The sequence below is a fragment of the Agelaius phoeniceus genome, chromosome 12 (assembly GCF_051311805.1).
Source record: "Agelaius phoeniceus isolate bAgePho1 chromosome 12, bAgePho1.hap1, whole genome shotgun sequence".
Classification (NCBI taxonomy): domain Eukaryota; kingdom Metazoa; phylum Chordata; class Aves; order Passeriformes; family Icteridae; genus Agelaius; species Agelaius phoeniceus.
This window is the reverse complement of record NC_135276.1, coordinates 1680140-1694108: the sequence shown is the minus strand read 5'-3', so window position 1 is coordinate 1694108 and position 13969 is coordinate 1680140.

Genomic DNA, 13969 nt, shown 5'->3' with positions numbered 1-13969 from the left:
CTGCCAGAAGAGGTTGGAGTGTGAGACCACTGGGTAGAGACTGATGGGATGGAGTTACTCCTGCTCCACAGGCCCCCAAAACCTTCTCCAATGAGCCACCAAGAGTGAACTCTAGCCAGTGTTTTCTGAGACAAAGGAGCAATTTCAGCCACTCAGTTAGGGCTCTAAAGGTAGAGGAAGAGCTCCAAATCTTCCACGTGCTGCATATTTCCATGGCTGCAATGTGTACAGCTGGGAATAGATATTCCTGCAAACTTCTGTTGGCTGAGTGAGGATGATACCTAATAATCAAGCAGAAAGTGCATTCTGATGTGTTTAATTTAACAGTAAATAAAAACCCTAGTTTAAAAGCAAACTTTTCTGTTTCAAAGTGATAGTGTCAGGTGAACCAGAACAGAACAGGCCCTGGGAGTCCTTAAACAATATTTTCTGTATCTCCAGATGGTTGTGCTAAATGATACAAATAAGCACGTTAACCTGCTCACTAAGTCATTACTGACAGGATGCTGCAATGATTAAACACTGAACTGGGCTCTCGTGTTTTGCTTTTGCAAATCCAGTGAGTTTTGGTGCAATTTACGCAGAATATTCTGGGGGAATTTTTTTCTTACTTGAGGTTTGAGTTGGGTGATTTTGCTTTGTATTTGAAGTGTTCTACCTGAAATATTATTCTTTCATCTAACAGGAAGACGAGGCCTAGTTACAGTGCCTTGGAAAATTGCCTACTTTTAAGATGAATGGCAATTAGCACCTTTTTGTTTCAGGATTTTTGTAATATCTGTCTTCTTTCACCTTTGTATATTGCCTTGTAGCTATTATTCTCTGCTGTTTTTTACGGTATTTGATGTCTTACCTAAGTTTCTTCTCTTTTGTGAATCAAACATCAAGTGTTTATGGTTTCTGTAGGTCACTTCAATGTTATATTCACACTGGATTCTTTCAGGCAGTCTGGGCTTTGAACAGAAGCAGCAATATGCAGCTTCCCCCTCTACCTTTCCTTTCACTTTATATTGTTTTCTTGGGCTTCCTGGGCAATGTTTCAGATGAAGTTTTATTGGAAGATCAACACTTATTTACTGAATACACTGATTTTTTATAATCACATTGTGAACTGGAGACAGAAAAGGATCAACATAGAAAGGACCAGAACATTTCTCTTTGCCAGGGGGAAAAATGCAAATTAGTTCAGTGGTGACTTGAAGAACAGCAGCACATAAGAGAAATTGTTTTCTGAACCAGGAGAATGATCCAAATGAATAGTCAGGGAGAGCAAATGGTGCTCTAAATCACATTCTTTTCCCTGTGAACCCTGTGGCCCTTCCATAGAGAGCTGGTTGTCTGCAAGCCAAGAACCCACTGCTGGTTCTTATTCCCGGGTACGAGGATGGGAATTAGAAGCAGTTGGCACCTCTGGAAGAGCTTCCCAACAGTGGTGGTGTGGTCTGCTCTGATCCTGAGCCACTGTGTCCCAGGTGTTGTGCCCTGGTCTCGTGGGAAGGGAGCAGAGTTTGCACTGCAGGGCTGGAGATGGATCTGTTCCCTTTTTTGCCCTCATTCGAGGGAGGCAGGGAGGCATAGATAGATTTGAGGCATGTTTAAATTCTGCATTGTCTTTGGGAATCATGTTTAGAAAGCTTCAGCCCTGTGCTTTCCTGTAGCAGACCCTTCAGCAGGCCAGCAGAGGCAGACTGCGGCAGACAGGTGCACGTCTGCGGTGTGGAGCTGTGGAACTGAATGACCCCAGGAGCACAATCCTTGATTTCCTCTGTCTGAGGGCTTTAGCACTGTGATCACCACTTAGCAGGCAGGATTAGCACCGTGCTGATCATCCCTCAGCACGATGAGCAGCTGAGTTTGTTCTGAGTTTGCTCTGCTGGCCGGGTGGGGTCAGGAGGAAGAGCAGCCCCCCACCCTTTGTTCACGCTCATGTGTCCTTTGATGTCCTGAAACCATCCTCTGCTGAGACATGAGAATGCTGATCATTATTTCCCAAGCCATCAGAAAAAAGCAAAGGGAAAGGAACTACTCCCAAACTACTCTGCTAGTCTATTAAAAGGAACAAACATGCTGGTTTCCAGTGTACTCTTATGGAAAGCTCCTCTGTATAACTGATATGTTGTTTCCACAAAGAATTACTGACACCTTGAATGTTATCAAGGCAAAATGAACCCATCATTCCTTAGAGGAATTTACATCAAAATTAAGCTCTTCCACCCCCCTATTGTAAGTAATACAGTGATCTACTCTTTCTACTCCCTTGGTTTTTTAAGCCCTTTTTAAAGAGTTGTATAATACAATACACTTGATTTAAATAAACTGTTTCTTGATAAAAACAAGGAGCCTGGCAGAGCTGTTCTGTAACTGAGGGGTGTCAGAAATAATGGGCAGAATATTCTGCACATGAAAACTGGCACAACTCCATTAACTTCAAAACTGCTCTGTGAGTTAACAGCAGAATTGACAGCCAGAGGTGTAGTTTGGGCCAGACCCCGTATGTGACGGGTCAGCTGCAGAAGTTTGCAGACTGGTTTGGGTTTAACTGGAGAAAGACAAGGATAGCTTGATCCACTCAAAGCAGGAACAAATTCCTTCAGCAGCAATCAATAAAAGTTACTTTTTTTCCAGGAAATTTCCAAAATCTTTAATAGACGTATTTTCTCTCTGCCCCAAAACTGTAACAAACAAATGCAAAGCAATTCAAGAGAGAAACAAAACAGAAAGGAGAAATTAATTATAATTTATAAATGTATTCACTTGTTGAATATTCTAATGAACCAAAGCAGGAATTTAATTTCAGGGCAATTCCGCTAAGGTGTGTTGCCAAACAGCACCTATGGAAAGAAAGTAACATCCGTCAGATCGTGGTTTAAGATCAGTAAAAAATGTAACCTTTTAACCACTGATGTCATTTGCTTACTTACAGATAAGTGGGTAAAAGTGACAGATTACAGCACGGCATAGCTGAACCTTGCAAAGAATCATTAATATTTCATCATCAGAAACAGCAGTGGCAAAAAGCAGAGCCTGGGCTCGTGGGGGCTTCTGCAAAGCTTCCCACAGATTCCTCTGCCTGGGCAGATGCTGGCTGTGGAAATCCTGCTGCTGTGTCACAGGGGATGAGTTGGTGTTGATGTATGGAGCCACAATCTCTCCTTCAATAGCAGCACAGCCCTGTTATTTTAATGACACAGATGTCAAAGTGAGCCTGTGTTGCTGCCTAGATTGGCAAAAAAAAAAAATCCCTAATCCTCAGCTAATACTGAAGAAATTTTGAAGGTATTCAGTGTAGCTGTGAAGTTAAACTATTACTGTATTCAGGGGGATGTTAAAATAAAAAAGATAATATAATAATAATAAATTAAAAAGAAATTAACTTTCGCTTTTGCATATTATGCATTTGTATTTTTTTTTTTGCACTCTCTGTGTAGTATTCTTTAGAACAGCATTTGCATTAACTCAGAAGAGGCAGATGATTTGCCCACTGTCCTGGATGAGAGGAGCTCTGGAATTGTCTGCCCAGTGTCCTGCAGGAGAGGAGCTCTAGAGCTGGAGCTGCTGCCCACAGAGCCGGATGCTGAATTGATGCTGCACCCTGCTAAGCTCTAATTCAGATCCAACTCTCTGGGTAGCAGTCTTGGGGCTGGGAATGAAGGGTTTATTCCTGACAGTTTCCCTCCATGGAGACAGGTTTGGATCTGATGGCAGCAGCAGTTTCCCCCAGGACTAAGTGAGGATTAAAATCCCAAATGAATTGCTGTGGAAAGTGCCCATTCCTGAGCCACCATGTCCCATGGCAATGCTGACATCCCTCTGGATCCTCGTGGTGGTGCTTTGGCACCTTTCATCTCAGGCTTTCAAAGTGTTTTACAAAGGTGATGAATCACATCTCGTGTGAAGGGGATGAATGACAAGTCTCATTAGAACTGCCTTGTTTTTGAGGCAAATTTTTAGCATTTTTGTTTCATGGAGTTATGGCATTTTGATTGTTAATGTGGCAGTGCATAAGTTCTTAATCCATTGGCAAGCCTGTAGATTCATTAGATGTAATTTAATTTAAATTAGTCATTCTTCCCTTTCCTTGATGTCGATCATCATTCTGGAGATTAAATGGCTGGGAATCTGATTAGACTTGCAAGTTTTCTTTCCTCTTGCCACTGCTAGTATTCTAAAATATTTCAAAAAATACTTTGGAAACATTTACTTCTCTGGACAAAAAGTCTTCATCTTTAGAAAAAAGATGTGTGACTCTTAGAGTTACAGAACCACAGAATGGTTTGGGTTTGAAAGGGACCTTAAAGCTCATCCCATTCCACCCCTGCCACGACAGGGACACCTCCCACTGTCCCAGGCTGCTCCCAGCCCCAGTGTCCAACCTGGCCTTGGGCACTGCCAGGGATCCAGGGGCAGCCCCAGCTGCTCTGGGCACCCTGTGCCACGGCCTGCCCACCCTGCCAGGGAACAATTCCTTCCAAATATTCCATATAAACTTCCCCTCTTTCAGTCTCTCTTCCATGCACTGAGATGTCTCTTCCCAGATCTCAGCCACCATCAGCACACCCAGGTCAGCCCTGGATTTAATGGCTGTCCTGGGTTTTGCCCAGGAAATTTCTAATTCTGTCATTGGGGAAAGCTCTATTTTTAACAAATGAATCAATTCTTTTTTTTCTGAGTGCAGCTCATGGATACTACAAACCAATGCAGTGGTTTTGTTTTCTGTGGAAGAGCCATACTGTGTAGTTGGGAACAACAGTCAAATTTTCCTCTTATTTTTACGCATTTCTCTACTTTGCTTATTAGATAGCATTTTATAAACACGGATTACCTAATGCCCTCTCTTTGCCATCTGGATGCACAGGTTCTCAAAGAGAACCTGCACTTTCAAAGACTTGGGTTGCAATACAGGATTTTGACCTTCAATGAGTTTTTCTGTTAATTCCATCCCAAAAATGCACAATGGAGTGATGACCTCGTTATCTTGAACATGGAACTGCTTTTGATAGACCCTCACGTTGCCATCTTCATCAGTCCTCAGATGCCTTGTAATCTGCACCATGAATAGGGTGACATTGGTGCTCAGTCTTGATAGATCTTTATCAATGTTTGGTTTTACACATTTTAGCTGCTGCCTTTCCACATATCATTGCCTTTTAGTTGCTTAATATGTATAGAGATAGGTAAAAATAGGCCGTTCTTTTTTTATTCTGGGAGTATGTCAATTATAAAAATATATTTATATACTGGGTACATTAACATGAGAACCTATCCATAAGATCCTGGGGAACAAAGGTCATGGAAATACATTTTTATCAAACCAGTGAATTTCATAATTTACAAGTTCAGTGGAATATTTCTGTGCATGTCATTATCATATTACTTGTTACCAACATTTATACATGTTCCCATAAACCTTATTTAAACTGAGAACTGTTTTTTCCACTTTGGTCACTCGATGAAACAATTTAAACATTTTTTTCTGTTTGAAATGAAACTCCCAAAATGTATTTACAGTTGAACTAGATGTTTTAATGTGCTCAAAGACAGTTTTAAACATTTAGGTTTGAGAAATTTAGTTACATTTTGTTTTGATTTACATTTATAAATAACATTTTCACACATTTTGTTTAAAATATATTAAAACAATGCTTTGACTTGTCTAAAATGTTTCCCTTCTCCATTTGTCTCAATTCCATTTGCACACTGGATTTAATGTCAATTTATCAATAATTTGTTGCCAAAATTTCAGTTTAATATTTTGACTAGCAACAAAGAAAACAAGTAAATCCATTATGGAATTGAACAATTTAAACAGAGGCTGAGAAAAGCACATGCAAATTCAGGCCCAAATTGCACAAGGCACTGAATACTTTGTGCTGAAAAGAAACATCCCTGTGTTAATTGGGGTTTTAATTGGAAAAGCTGAAGAGGAATGCTTTGAGAGGTGAGACACTGGGTGCCACGAGGGCTGTTGGCTTTGGGACAGGGAGGTGAAATGCATGGAGGCCGTGGACACCACTGGAAGTAATGCAGAAATAATGACATTTAATGGATTACTCAGGAATGTCATGTGGGACAGGCTCCAGTACCTGCCATACTCTTGTTGGGATTTTTATTATAACAAATGAAAAATTCCTTTTTCTATTTCCTAGTGGCAGATTTGTTTCTAGAGAATTAAGTTATATTGGCATCTGAATACTTTCTTTGATCTTTTACAGCAGGCTCTGCCCCTTTTTTGTCTGATTTCATGCTGTAATTGCTCTGGGCAATAAAATTAAACTATTTTATTTGTATGTGTATTTCAGTTCCATTTTATTCCAGAAAAAGCCCTACATAATTGAATAAAATTTGAACTAGGTCACTGTTGCATCATAAAACACAAACAGTAAAAAAATCACTTGTAAATTAGAGAAGATGCTTTCTTTAAGGATTTTCCTCAGCCAAATTTAAGGCCAGTAGGATTCAGGGACTTCTTCAAATTAGCCCATTATATAATGTTTCATGTTTAATGTATCATGTCTGTAATGTAGTTTAGATTATTTAAAATTATTCTCTTGGTATCTTTAAAATCTGCATACTTTAGTTACTACAGCACATCTCTGAAGAGGATGATTTACAGTGCTTGATTTTCAGGGTTAAAGCTACAAAAAATTTTGTATGTCTGCTTTGTGTGTGTTTTATTCAATTCTTTGGTGTACAGAACCATTACAGCTGGGCTCAGAAAGCCTCTGTAGATCTGTTTAACTTGATTTCTGGGCAGTTTGTACATGGGTGCATAAGGAAATTTAAAGGGCACACGATGCTCAGAACTGCACATATAGTTTGAGAGTGGAGCATGAATTTCTTCTTATATCTCTTTCCCAAAGATCAGCACCAAACCAGGCTTCATTCTTTGTTTATCAGTTCTTTGAGGTTCTCATTTATTCAGGAAAATTTATCAACCGAGCATATGACTTTTAAAGTATGAGAAGATGGATATGGTGTCCTCTTATGGCAGATGAGAAATTAATTTGAGTGAAATGAAACTCATCCTCTGTTTCAAGAATTACAGATTGGATTGTTGCACTCTTGCTGATGCTCTGAGAGTTCCCTGCAAATTGCACCTGGAGAGACCCAAGAGCACAGGTTCCAGACAAAAATTAGTTTTTCCATTAAATTCTGTAGAAATCCTGTTTAATGAATGAAGGAAAAGCTAGATAAGGCATCAAGGTTGAAATCAACACTCAGACATGGAAATGCTGTGCCTGGGAAAAAGCAAAACAACCCAGAGCAAAGTATTTAAAAGTTTTCTGAGTTCTTTCAGCACAAGTCTGTCTTGAACAGAAGACGGGCAGCTGAATGATATCAAAATCTGATATCTATGCCTTAAACCTAGACTCAAATTTTTACTGAATAAGTGACCAGAGCATAAATCCATCCAATATCTGAATAGAATTAATCCAGGAATGCCCCTGTGCAGCCAGAAATGCTCTCAGATCTCCCTTCCCTCACAGCCTCCCTTGTTCTGTTACACTCTTCCAGGATGTTCAGCTCCTCTGCCAACTTCCAGATCCTTAAAACAGGTTCATTTGGCAGCTGCAAATGCTCTTATCAACAACTGCATTTGAAATTTATCCAACTCTCAGACAGTTGTAAAATCTTGCAAATTGAAAATCCTCGGATCTCCTGGGAAATCACTGTTTAAGATCATGTTTAATCTCCTTTTAATATCCTCTCAGCAGTTTGATCCTGATCCTACAGTGATGTAAATTCAAAGTAACTGTCCTGAAGTCAATGTAAAATCAAAGTAAGCCAATAGTGTTATTTTGGATTTATGGCATGAGAATAGAATCTGGCATGGCCTCCTTATGTTTTAGTTCCTTGAGGGAGCAAGTGGGAAAGTTTCTGAATCGTGTGCTCTTGTTTCTTCATCTTTACCTGCCAAAAGGTTTGTTTTCTTTTTTTGAGCTTGACCTGAAGACTTGTGACATCAATAAGTAATAATTCATGTTCTCTAATGTGGTGGTTTCAGTTCGAAACCGGGCAGAAACACCAATTTCACGTAGTTGGCTTCAGACCCTCCGTAGCTCCATCTCCAGAATCCCAGTGGTCAGCCTCAAGTACTCCCAGGCACCTTCTGCCAAAGGCTCCAGGACAAGCCATGGTTCCCAGCTGCAGAGTAGAGCATGTTCTTCACATCTGGTCCCGTCCTGACCGGGCCAAGAGCTACTGCATGAGCGATCTCCTGCTTGATCTGGACAAAGGCCTGTTGCTGCTCAGGGCCCCAGTGGAAAGTGTTCTTCTTGCAGGTGACCAGGTAAAGAGGGCTCACCATCTGACTGTACTCAGGAATGTGCATCCTCCAAAATGGCACCTAGGAAAGCTTGTGTCTCCTTCTTGCTGGAATGAACACAATGTCTTCGGTGGAGACATTGCTGTGATTTTATTGATGACCTCAGTGGGAATCTGACGCCGTCCGTCTTGCCACTTCACTCCCAGGAACTGGATCTCTTGGGCAGGTCTCTTGACTTTGCTCTTCTTCATGGTGAAGCTGGCTTCTAGCAGAATCCTGATGATCCTCTCTCCTTTCTCAAACACTTCCATTGCCATGTTCCCACACACAATGATGTCCTCGATGTACTGTAGGTGTTCTGGAGCCTCACCCTTTTCCAGTGCAGCCTGGATCGGTCCATGGCAGATGGTGGGGCTGTGCTTCCACCCCTGGGGCAGTCGGTTCCAGGTATACTGAACGCCTCTCCAGGTGAAAGCAAACTGAGGCCTGCATTCTACTGCCAGAGGAATGGAGAAAAATGCATTGGCAATGTCTATAGTGGCATACCACCTCGCTGCCTTGGACTCCAGCTCATACTGGAGTTCCAGCATGTCCAGCACAGCAGCGCTCAGCGGTGGAGTCACCTCATTCAATGCACGATAGCCCACAGTCAATCTCCATTCTCCATCAGACTTATGCACAGGCCAAGTGGGACTGTTGAAGGGTGAGTGGGTCTTGCTGACCACCCCTTGGCTCTCCAGCTCATGGATCATTTTGTGGATGGGGATCACAGCATCTCATTTCGTTCAGTACTGCTGGCAGTGCACTGTCGAGGTGGCAGTTGGCACTTGTTGCTCTGCCACCTTCAGGAGTACTGCTGCAGATGGGTTTTCTGATAATCCAGGCAAGGTGTTCAACTGCTTAATGCCCTCTGTCTCCACAGCAGCTATTCCAAATGCCCATGTGAGTCCCTTTGGGTATTTGAAATACCCACTTCAGAGGAAGTCTATGCCCAGACTGCACGGGGCCTCTGGGCCAGTCACAATAGGATATTTCTTCCACTCATTTCAGTCAGGCTCACCTCAGCTTCCAACAGTGTCAACTGCTGTGATCCTCCTGTCACACCAGCAATAGAAACAGGTTCTGCCCCCACATGTCTCGATGGGGTTGGCGTGCACTGTGCACCAGTGTTGACAAAGGCCTTATATTTTTGTGGATGTGCCAGGCCAACAAATCCACACGGTCCAGAAAACACGGTTTTCCCTAGCCTCTACCTGGCTAGAGGCAGGGCCCCTCTAAGCCTGGTTATCCTTCTTTCCCTTGGACATTTATCTTGGATGTTCCTTCAAGGGGATCGGACATATCATCATCATCATCATACCTGGCAGTTTGGCTACGGGCAACTGGAGCTGCTTTCCTTTTGGTGGAACTTCCTCTCCAAGCTCTGTCTTCCTTCAATTCACACACCCATTGTGCAAGAGCAGCAGCAGGTTTTCCATCCCATCTCCTCATGTTTTCTCCATAATCATACAGGAAGAACCACAGCTCAGCTCATGGGGTGTACCTTCTCTCACCCTACTTTGCTCTCAGAACCAGTCTTAAAGGTGCAAAACTTATTTCTGGGCTAAACAGACAAATGGGGATACAAACATCACAAGTCACCCCAGGACATCTAACTTCTTTGCCTCATTTCTTTTGCCTCTTTATTTTGCAATTCTCATATAGAGTCTTTTTCAATTACCTTTTAAACAGAACAGATGCTGAAATGGTACGGGGACAGTATTAATTTAATTGCATGAATAACGGCAATGAAAGAAAATTAATCTCTCTTTTCACTGCATGATCAGGAGGTTCAAACATTCAGGCATATTTTTCTAACCTTAGTTTTGTTGGACAATTGTAACCATCATTATTACTAATTTTAATATTACAATTAAAAGTCAAAAATGTCACAAGATCCAGGTTTAGATGTATAAACATATGTAACTCCTGGGAACACAGGGGTGTTATTTATCAATATTGTATTTAAATTCTGTTTCTGGTATTCTTGAGTCAAACTTTCCAATACTATGTTCTCCCACAAGTAGTGCAGTCCAATTAGATCTTCAAAATAATGCCAAGGTGCATTATCAAACTAAAAAGGAAAACATGTAGGCCTATAATATAGTTCTGTGTACTTTATCATGACACCATAAAAATCATAGAGTGGTAAAGTGGTTTGGGCTTGAGGGACCATAAAGGCCATCCAGTGCCACCCCATCCATGGCAGGGACACCTTCCACTGTCCCAGGCTGCTCCAGCCCCAGTGTCCAACCTGGCCTTGGGCACTGCCAGGGATCCAGGGGCAGCCCCAGCTGCTCTGGGCACCCTGTGCCAGGCCCTGCCCACCCTGCCAGGGAACAATTCCTCATTGCCAAGATCCCATCCAGCCCTGCCCTCTGGCACTGGCAGCCATTCCCTGGCTCCTGTCCCTCCAGCCCTTGGCAATTGTCTCTCTCCATCTCTCCTGCAGCTCCTTCAGGCCCTGCAAGGCCACCCTGAGCTCAGCCCAAAGCTTCTCCTGTGCAGGTGAACAATGCCAGCTGTGCCAGCCTTTCCTCCCAGCAGAGCTGCTCCATCCCTCTGCTCATCCTGGTGCCTCCTCTGGGCTCTCTGCAGCAGCTCCAGGTCCTGGCTGTGCTGGGCCCAGGGCTGGGGCAGCTCTGCAGGTGGGGTCTCACCTGAGGGGCAGAGGGGCAGAATCCCCTCCCTGCTGCCCACACCAGGCTCAGCCCAGGGCATGCTGCCAGTCCATGACTTCATTGCACAAGTCCAGATGGGACTACTCTGATATAACTGACTTTTAAAAGCTTAGGAAAGTAGGCACTGGCTCATTTTAACATCTTGTGGGTATGGTCTTGAAATTGGGCCAGTATCTGGGTCCCTTCAGGTCAGGTCTCAGTGCCTGGTGTGGAGCACTGAGCAGGCAGCAATGGCAGAGAGCATCCACTGGATCCTGAAAAGCTGCAGGAGGCCACCCCTCTCCAAGATGCTTGGGAAAGCTATGAAGAGTCACAGAAATCAATACATCCCTAAAGCTGAAGCAACTACAGAGAACCTCTCAGAGGTTTCTGCATGGGAGAGCATTGCAGGTGCTGCTTTCCATGGAAATGAGTTCATCTAGATGCTAAACAGTTTAGTGAGGGCTCCTTGCACATTCCTACACAGCAACGGTGGAAAATGGAGAAAGATGAGGCTTTCTCTGAGTAGGTCTTATGGAAATGAAAGCATTTTCCATGGATTAAGGGCTCTGCAGATCCAGAACATATGTAATTTTTTCCAATTTCTCTTTCCTAGGAAAGAGCCATTCAGCTGTGTTAAATTGTATGAAATGCTTCTGTGAAGCATTGCTTTGTGTTGTATAACCTGAACAGAGGCAGAAGAGGCCTAGTCCATGTGCAAATTCCCATTTGTTTCTTTTTTAAATACATAGGTTTGCTTCCTTTGTTGATTAAATTAGGAGGAAGGGTGCATTGGATTCTCAGATGGAATGTGTTTGTCTCCTGGTTGCATTTGACAATGTGGCAGTACTTTGGGCATGTTTTTCACGATTTCTTAGCACCCATAATATTTCACTTGGAAAAAACCCTGACATTGTTTGATGCATTAAGCATCTGTGTTAATCTACCTCCTGATTTTGAAAAATGGAAAGCAAACAGCAACACATCTCCACTGTGGAATTGACAGAAGATTTGTAGGTTGGTTTTTTTGGTTTTTTTTCTTAAAACCTAAAAAACATCACCACTTATAAGGAAAAAATAACCAAAATCAGCAAAGGACAAGCAACAGAAAGGCATTCTCATGATTTCTTATAGATGCCCAAAGGACACCATGTTTTTCCACAGAAGCTTGTTGGATATCTATCTGGGTGAGAATTAAAGGCAAATAGATGGCTGAGCTTCCTGTCTGTTATTTTCAGGCATCTCTTCTCTGAGTGGGATTTATGACCCCTGACTTGCTTGTACATGAAACTAAAAATGGTATTCAATATTTCATTTATATTATTGGAAAATAGAAAAAAAAAAAAAAAAACAGCAGACTCTTCAAATAATTATCTGGGCTCAAGCAAAATGATACCATATTATACACAGGATTTTAAAAAGATTGCACTGTGTGATCAATGAGATTTTAAACCCTGTGGCAGATTTATAGTAAAGAGGTGCCATTTCATTTTTTTTTTAACAAGTTTAATAACCGAGATTGTTTTCTTGTTTTATGATTGATTATTGTGTGAATCATCTGATGTTTTCAGTTGTGACTCATCTGACAAACTCCAAAGTCTGTTATATTTTTATCTCCTGATAAAATCAATAATAAAGAATTATAATCTTGGGGACTTTAAATAGTGAAGTGAACATATTTCTTTTTATAACTTTTTTACTCCATTAAAGCCACCATGTTTTTTCCAATAGCAGATAGATGTGAAAGCGGTGACAGCACGTGATTTATGGATAAAACTTCATAATTTTGCCATTATTTTGCTAGTCTATGCACAATTTATAGCTGTTTACTGAACTCGAGAGTGGTTGGTCTCTTGGATCATGGCTGTTCATATACAGATGTGAAAATGCCTTTGATTATGGCCTTGTGTGGAGAGATAAGTAGCTCCCAGCTCCTGGTGCCTGGAATAGTGAGGGGACATGGACAGAAATCACCAGGAACAATCTGAAATACTCGATGCCTCGCTGGGCGAGATTGACTATCTCAAGCTGTGGGCATTCAATGAAGAAAGATCTTTGTGCTAGATAAGCATGACTGCCTGGTGTCCCTCAGCACAGGGGGCTGAGCAGGGAGATTACAGGGACAGCACTCTCCTTTAAATCTTTCTGAGCACAGCCAGGGCTGTTCACAAACTGATGGTTGCTGTGCCCAATACACACAGAAACAATATTCCCAGCAGAAGTACATGCTAACAAATCAAACGTGATTTCTCCAGACAAAACAAGAAAATGGACCAAAAACAACCAAAAAACATTGTGAAGATTATCTATTTTTTCTTAGATTTTGGAAGAAATAGTCAATCATTAATTGTACAGCACATCCTGCACCAAATAACTGACATTCAGACCTGGAATGAAAAGACATGATTATTAGCAGCTATTTAGCTGTGCTATGTCTTACTGTCAGATGTGTGTACAAGCTGTGCATGCTCTCTAGGAAGATGCAGTGATTTTTTTTAAACTTGTTTCCTAACAAGATAAATTAATAAGCTATCAGTTGACTACATTAGAGGAATATATTCAGAGGTGTTATCCTGCTTGGCAGCCTGTGCAGGCAGTGCCTTACACATGGTTGGAATCACAGAACCATGGAATTTTGGAATATCCTGGGTTGGAAGGGACTCACAAGGATCATTTGTCCCTGACTCAGATCCACCTGGCCATCCACCAGGACCCCCAGGTCCCTTCTCATGGCTTCTCCCCAGCCTCACTTTCCCAGCCTGTCCCATATTGTGTGTTCATACACATTAAAAAATGCATTTCTTTCTTTTAATGCACAGCGTCAGAAATAAATGAGCCTCAAGTTCCTCACTAAATAATGCCTTCTCTAAATGAGAAATTTAATTTTAGTATCTGTGTTTCTAAAGAACTTATTAGCAGAAGACATTTATAGGTTAAAAAGTTTATGAGGTCGGTCTGACTCACCCATGCAAGCCTTTTTTCCCCTTGGATTCTTTGTGCTGTA